The 8,467-nt window shown below is 39.9% G+C and overlaps 1 pseudogene; it reads right to left on the bottom strand.

Moving 5' to 3' along the window:
- Nucleotides 1-2,607: 2,607 nt before the first annotated feature.
- On the bottom strand, nt 2,608-4,230 carry LOC101716936 (spliceosome-associated protein CWC27 homolog pseudogene; annotated as a pseudogene).
- Nucleotides 4,231-8,467: the final 4,237 nt, after the last annotated feature.

Below are 8,467 nucleotides of genomic sequence, written 5' to 3'. Positions count from 1 at the left end.
TTAACACCAGACCAAAAACTTGGGTAACAGAAAGAGAGAAGCCACTACAAATAGAGGCATAGAGGAAAACAAGTGGTGATGGGAATAGATTTAGTTAAAAAGGACAATTTCTTTTACCACTGCTGAGCTAAGAAGATACACTAAGGGCCAGGGATTTAGCTCAGCAGCACAGTGCCTGCCTAGAAAGTGCAAGGTCCTGATTTGATCCCCAGTACCAAAAAAGGAAAAAAGACACATTAACACTTATATAAAAAAAAACTCAATGGCTCCTTAAACAAAATTGCACACCTTTGTGGTTCTAGCTTAACTTTCAGTGTAAAGCTTTGCTTACCATCCAACCAATCCTCTCTTCTGTAGTGCTTTTATAAAATTATAAAGTCAGTCTGGAATCTATTTCTTTATGTTGTGGCACTGCTGTTACACTGTGGATTGTTATGCATATATGTTCAGATAAAGAACAAATCTTTAGGATCAGCGTCAACCATGTCTTTTTATTCTCTTTCCAAATGTGTTCTACTGTTGAGAAACTGAGATTTTTCAGGGAATTAGAGTGCTGGTCCAAGGCAACACGGCAACTGTGGCAAATTGAGAAAATACCTAAGGAAATCAACTTAAAGCAGAAAAGTATAATTTTGGCTCATGGTTTCAGAGGTTCAGTCCATGGTCACTTGGCTCCATTGTTTTGGGGACTGTGATAAGGCAGGAACACTGGAAGGATGTGGTGGGAGAAAGTTGCTCACCTCACAGCAGCCAGAAAGGAAAGGAGGAGAAGGTTTGCAAACACATACACACAAGGCGAGGGAACAAAAATACACCCTTCAATCAAACCCCCAGTGATCCTGCTACTTCCTTCTACTTCCTAAAATTTCTACTACCTTGCAATAGCATCTCCAGCTTGGGACCAAGCCTACAGCATGCTAGCTTTGGGGAGACATTCCAGATCCAAACTGTAACCTACATCAAGCAACAAATTAAGATTTAAAACCAAAGCTAAAGAATGGAAATTCCTCCATGGAACATCACCTCTCCTATAAAATGTGATCACACATCACACAACATCTAAAAAAGGAGCAATGATTTCCTTCTGATTCACAGATAACTTAGAAATATTTTTTGGTGTCATTTAACTTCACAGGTACTGGTTTCTCTGAGATGATAAAGACAGCATGGGGCATCAGGTCATGTTTCCCAATTAGTTTAAAAATCTTCAGTGATTTCTATTGTGCTAACCATTAGAATACCGGCTGGAACTGTAGAGTACATGTTACAAAATCATTATTTATTTTTAAAATAGATGGATCAATAGGGTAAAGAATCATAAGGTTGGCTGTCCTACTCAAGTCAACACCCTAGTACTTACCGAAGGGTCTCAGCACAGAGATCCAGAAGCCCACCCAGAGCTGGGTGCTTTTCCTCGCTTTCCTTCACAAATGAAATTCAGAGCTAAAATACAGACTGTGAGTTCCCACTGCCCACACACTCATGCAGAATGGGAGAGAGTAAGGCTGATAAGGGCAGGGAAGTTCTTAGCTAGACAGGACAATTTATTACAGTTGGTTCAATTATATTGAAGAAATATTGATTGAGTGCCTACTATGCAGCAGCCACTGTGCTTTTTGCACAAAGACTAAGAGGTATGTCTGCCCCCAGGACCCTCACAGAAAGCCCAACTGAATCTCATTGTCCCAGTGGTGTGGACAGAATATAGTGCAAGCAAAAGTAAGAGAGGAATCAATTCCACTAGAGAAGCAGAAAATATCCTGAGAATTGAAAGGTATAGGTAAAAGTCATGGAAGCAGTGAGGACAGCGTGCACAACAGGACAGAAGCCTGAAGCATGCAGTAGATTTGAAGAAGAGCAAATAAGTCAGTAGAGATAAAAGGCAGGGTAGCACTGAGGAGAGAAGAAGCGTGGTAGAGTCCGAAGAGGTAATGCTGCTGAGGGAGACAGAGGCTACATTATGAAAGGCCTTGTAAGCCTGATAAGAAATTTAAGCTTCAGCCTGAAAAGTACAAGGATTAAAGAGATTTATACAAGAAACTGCATTTTAAAATTTTGGTCTAGCAGGGTTAGAAAAATAATGTCTATGACATGATTTCAAAACTATCTAAGGCCATTGCGTAACAGAAGAAGTAGAAAAGTAGGGTCTAGATATCAAGACATTAAAATAAGCATGGTTTGAAAGTCAGTTGACCATGGGTAGATAGAGGAGAAGTAAATTAAATAGGCAATACTTCATGTCAGATGCCTGGCTTGTAAACCAAAATGACAGGTGATAATATTCACCAAGGTGGGCAAGACATTTGTCCAACTCTTTTTTTTCTTTTATTATATTTTATTTTACATTTTTTATTATATTCCAAAGTTAGTGCCAGGGAAGTTTCCCTCAAATATTTTTTCTGCAAGAACTTCTTATAAAAATTCTTGGAAGAGAAGCCTTCACATATTTCACAGAAAAGGGACACAAACATGCTTGAACAGTCTGCAAATCGTTAACGTGTAAACTAGAAGGAAACTGATTTTATTTCAAATTTAGCAATATAAAAGGTCAGTTAGGAAAAAAGCATGTACCCGTAACCAAAAGCATTTGCTCATATCATTCCACAATTTACAAAACAAGACAACAGGTTCAAAAATACTTGTCATACCCGTAAGTGATATTGTTGGAACAATGGCTGTTACAAGGCTATTTATTGCAGGCACATTTCTAGGATGTTCTGTTATCATTACTACCATTTTTATCTCCTTTCTTTTATCTCTCTCATCAGCTTTTTGCTTTCTTCTCTTCTTCTTTTATTCACTGGATTCCGAGGATCATAGATTTCAATTGTGTCCGAGTCCTGCATGCTTACATCTTCCACTTTTCTGCTTTTATCTTCAAACGGAAGTACATGTGACCTCCATCCTTCATCATCTTCAACTTCTGTTTCAGAAATGTCATTTTCAGGAGTTTCAGCGATTGCTTGATTGAGTTTAAATTTAAACTGGTTCAGCAGTGCTAGAGTCTGGTCTTCCCGGGAAGTTCCTTTCTTTGCCTGTTGCTTCCTCAAAGCTTCATACTTTTGTCTTTCTATTTTGTATTCAGCAACAGCACTATCTGGAGTAGCTTCTTCCTCTTCATTTTTTTTCTCTGCTTTTGTTGCATTTTCTAATTTTTTTTTGTTTTGTTTTGCTGCTAAGAGTTCCCACTTTAATTATCTTGCTTCTTTTCTGAGCTCTTCACTGTGGCTGACTGATTTCCTCTCTGCTTCTCCCTCTCCAGCTGAGTTCACATTTGCCCCTGTGTCCTTTTTTAATTTTTTGCAATTCTTTCTCTCACTGGGTTCCATTCATCACCATCAATATATTCGTCAGGCTCTATATTTTCATCTTCTGCATCATCATCTAAATCTCCTGTTTTAGAAGATTTTCCATCACCTTTTTCACTTTCAACAGCTGGAACAGAACTCAGATGTGGGTCATCCTTAAGTAGATCATGGCTGCTTTTGCTTTTTCCTTTCATACTCTGACTAACTCGATTTACTTCTTCTTCCTCCTCCTCAGCTTCTTCTCCAAATGAAAGTAAACTAAAATTTTTTGTGCCTTTTGGTTTCAATTTCTTTACTTCTTCTTCTGGTTTCTCTTTTTTGGGCTTTTTAATTTCCCTTGGAATGATGTCATCAAAAGGGTTAAACAGGACCTCACAACTTTTGATTTTGTGTGGATTTCGTGGTCTTTCTTCATCACCAATTTCTACTTCTGTCAGTCACAGCATGTTATATATTGTATCCCCTGTAACCTTTCCAAAGATGGTATGTTTATTGTTAAGTTCATCTGCTCGACCAAGGATAAAGAAAAACTGGCTGCCATTATCATGAGGACCAGCATTTGCCATGGCAACCATTCCTCTCCGATTAAAACACAACCGTGAGTGAAATTCATCCTTAAATGGGGCTCCATATATTGATTCCCCACCAGTCCCTGTGCCAGTAGGGTCTCCCCCTTGGACTATAAAACCAGGAACAACTCTGTGAAAAATGGTGTTGTCATAATAAGCTTCCAAACACAGCTGGATGAAATTTCTGCAAGCTTTAGGAGCTTCTTTTGACCACAACTCTATGTCATTATCTCCAGCAGTAGTTTTCAATAAAACCTTTCCATTGGTGGGAGGCTCCTGGATGTAGATGTTGCTCATCCTAGTCAGTGGTTCGGACTCTTGCTTCTTATTCCCCAATACGAGCGGACGGCAGGGGATACGAGGGGACGACAGGCACTAAAGCTGTCCATTCATCAGTGCACGACTCCTGAAGTTGCTAGTCGGGGAAAGCTTCACCCGGATATCGCTCAGGACAGGAACACCAAACGCTACCGGGTACCAAAGCTGGCCCCTCACGGACGGACCCGAACACCGCTAACCCGGAGAACGGGGATTCCTGTATCTTCCAGGGCACGAGAAAAGATTATAAGGGTCTCAGAACTTAATGTAACTTGAAATATAATTTGTAATAAGATTAAGAGGGACAATCCGTAAGTCTTAGTGGTGTTTGCTTCACGTGTCTGCTGGTCGTACTCCCCCCCCCCCGCAACTGGCAATAATCTGTCCAACTCTTTATATGCATGCTGTTGAGATGAGCTAGTATAATGAATGTTACACATGTCTCTGTGGTGCTTGTGGAATGCACATCCAAGTGCAGATGTTCAAGGTCTTGAACACAGAGGGATCTGGTCTAGGGGTCCAGGCCACCATAACTCTAGTTAAAACTTTCAGGTTAGATGGCATCGCTTAGCAAGAAAATAGGGAGTAAAAGAACCGAAAGTTGAAGGCAGAGCTCTCAGGAATTGAAAGGGATTGGCAGAGAGAATGAAGAATCTGAAAGGAAGGAAAATATGTGGGGAGAGTGGTGTCCTGGAAGGAAGAGGGAAAGGGCTACAAGAGGAAGGGGTCATCAACAGTATCCACTATCACGGGCCACAATGAGAGAACAGTGGTGTTTCTCCATTAGAAGGTGAAAGAATGTCGATTTTTAGGGGCTCAATAGCAGGACCCTGATGCAGGGCTTTGGCTGAAAAAGGGCTGACAGGGGTTCCTTTAAAGTGAGAAGAATGTTGGTACATCACAAGGTGTTTAGAAGTCAGCTAAGAGAACAGGTTTAAAAATACAGAAAAGGATAAATATAGAAGAGATAGGAGGGGTTGAATGAGCTCAATATCAGCTGAATACAGAAATTTCTTTCCCTGAGGCTGGGAGGGGAAGAAGTGAAGATTCGAGGGAACCATGAAATTTATTCCACTTCAACCTCAATTATCTTTGGGGTCTTTGAGATATGGCCACTTCACCAGAGTAGTTAAAAGAGGAACTTGAACAGATTTGTGATACCTATAAGGTGAATAGCAGAGACCTGTCAGGGTCTTGCTGAGTATGTGAATGGTCCATCTGAAGCTGGAGACCATTAAGTGATTCTGGTCCCAACACTCAAGTGTATGATTTTCCCCAATACGCGATAATTCATGTGTTCCTGTGTAGAAATAGGAAAGGTAACCAGTTACATTTATTTGATTGTAAGATCAGTGTGGTAGAAAATTAGAAGTAGTCACCGAACACACAGGGAAGCCTTTGGTTGAAGTGACAAGTTGTGAAGTCCACTCTAAACAGGGACAAATATTAAATCACACTTTCTTGTTTCTATGCGTGCCTCATAATTGCTGGTTGAAAATGAGTATTTTAGGTCATTTATTATGGTAACTATGGATTCGGGCTTATTTTTCTGAATGTTACTTTTCTAATCATTTGTCAAAGCATGTACTGCAGTGTCTAGCTCCTCAAAACTGTGTACCTAAGGAAGTGCTCAGGTTTTTAATTCTTCTTTTTATACATGAGCTGGTCTTCTTGTGAGTCATACCTATGACCATACAGCTTAACAATCAGCCAAGAAGGTGGACTGAGGTTGTGCTCTAAATCTTCAAGCTCACCAGACTTCCTTCCCCAGCCCACTCCTCTGTGTTTGGGCTGAGAAATGCATTTCTAGCTGCAGCCAGTTCTCAGGCATCTGCAGGCTTACACATCATGCTCTGATAAAGCGGAGGTAACTGTAGTCTTCCTTTAGGGCAGGAGTGGCTGAGAGTTTATCTCAACCTTCTACGTCTTCTTCTTTTCCAGGATCTTCTTCTAAAATGTTTGCTAGTCCACTTTTCACCTTCACCAGGACCACAATCTTGGACAAGCAAAGATACAGATTTTCCCCATTTATTTCCTACCAAATTTTTGCCTCCTTCTCCATCTGACAAGATATCTGTTGGATTTTGCATCCAGTCCATACTGGTAACACCACACTTCTTGGTACTATACCAGTTCTCCTAGGTTAAAAGGGAAAACAGGAGTAGCTCAAACACAAGGCCAAGGAATCTTGCCATTCTCACCCCAAATACTAGATACATGCTTCTAATTGGTGCTCTGCACACTTTGGACCCATGATCCAGAGCCATGATTTTGTTTTTAATTTTTTCAATTGTGCCCAGTATGTCTGGAAGGATTTGTCAGTTTCTTCAGGCTCCCATAACTGGAGTTTTTCAGGCTACTATAATTGGAATTTCTTTCATGACACCTTCTTTTAAACTATTTGAGAATGTCATGACTATTGTTGGCTCCTCAGAAGCCACCTTATCTGGGTTGGAAGGAAGTAGGACATTCACAGACACAGCCCAAATCCCACCACAAGCACAACTAGCTGCCTCCAGCATGAATCAAATCCCATGCTTCTGTGTTTGCCCCCTACAGAGATCCCATAACGGGTTCTCCCTGCAACCCCACCGCAGCTCCTCTCCCTGGACTTGGGACTAGGAGATAATTGTCCCTTCACACACATATTCTTTTGGTGGATTGAATTTAACAGGATAACTCTCCCCAAAGAAATTCTCTCCAAAGTCTTCCCTGTAGACTTATTAAGGGGGTAGTTTTTAGATCTTCATTGTGGTTTAAGACTAAATTCAACAACAGTGGCCTGACTTAAAATTCACTTTAGGAAGTGGCATCTACAGTCATTGATGTCATTTACACTGATATAGAATTAGTCCAATTGTAGCATTCTGTTACAGGAGTGATCTCATGAAAGATTTGTAAATTCAGACATTGAGATTAGATGACAACCAAATACTGTAATATGGGAACTTGTACGCTGAAGACTTACTTGGACCACATGGAAATTGATTCTTGTAATTTAGGCACCTTCTACTTAGTCCATCTTAGAAATGAATTGATATCCTTCTATTTGCGGAAGGAAACAACTACCCTCATGTGCTGCCCATACAGACAGCTAATTAAATAAAAGAAAAGTTACTACTAACATAGAAAGTTTCATTAAGAGGCCTCTTTGGAAGTCAAGCAATTCTGCCTGGCAATGGTGGTATTATGGGAAGAATGTTATGTTCAGAGACCACGCAGTGTTATTATGGTTATATTTTGGCAGCCTGAGGCATGATAGCATCCCTTAATATATTGCTGCCCTTAAGAAGATCAAAGGAGAAAAAATTTCTATCTACCTCTTTCAGAAGTTAAAAGAGATTTACAAATGGAGGATCATCATTGTGATGAAGTATGTAAACAACAGATTACAGAAATCTAGTTATCTCTTGTTTTTACTTAACACTTAACCATTAATTAATTAGGCAAAGACAGGGGTCATCTCTCTCAGAAAGAGGTGCTTCACATCACCAACATTTGTCAAAAAAGATCTGTTGGCATTTCCAACTTCCCTGGGGAGATCAACAATCAGAAAATAGGATGTTTAATGAATAATTATGTATATCTATATGTGTTCAGACCGTGTTGGAAAATAATGTGCACAATCATAATAAGCACATTTATTTTGCGTATTTGTTAATGCAGCTACCTGCTTAGATTTTCTTAGTACCCACAGAAAATATTAAGCATACTGTTAAACAAATTATTTTGCAGGGTCTCGGTTTCTCCTTCTACATAATCAGAGGATTTAACTAAGTCACAGATGGGAAATGAAATTTTCCCACTAACTGGTTGGAGATGATTGCTTAAGTTTTGTAAACAGAAGGAGTTTGAGGTTTTTATGGCGTTAGGTAAATAGCATACTGTAATGTATAAGCAATGTCTTCCATTGACAAAGGATAGGAGAGTGGTGATTTAAACTTCAATCGTGACATCCCCGGACAGTATATGCAGGGATCCCTGAACATCCTATCCTTTTCTATACTATAGTCCTCAGTATTACTTCTAGAATTTGACAGCCTAGTTTGTAAACAGAGTAGAATCTACTCCATCAAGGATTGAAGGCGAAACTGGCTCATTGGTTGGTAAATTGATCACTTCTTTATATGAAGAGATTTGGAGAAACAGAGTGAAAAGAACCTCTCTTGCATCACTAATGTCTTTCTCGGGCCAGGTATTTTCTTTACAATTCATCTGCAACAACCCCCAGGAAATTAACTCAGCACATTAAGATGTCATTGTATCATACCG

The sequence above is a fragment of the Heterocephalus glaber genome, unplaced genomic scaffold (assembly GCF_053883595.1).
Source record: "Heterocephalus glaber isolate CG9 unplaced genomic scaffold, H.glaber_assembly_v1.0 deba00001550, whole genome shotgun sequence".
Classification (NCBI taxonomy): Eukaryota; Metazoa; Chordata; class Mammalia; order Rodentia; family Bathyergidae; genus Heterocephalus; species Heterocephalus glaber.
Note: the sequence above shows the minus strand (reverse complement) of the source record. Positions and strands in the feature narration are given on the sequence as shown.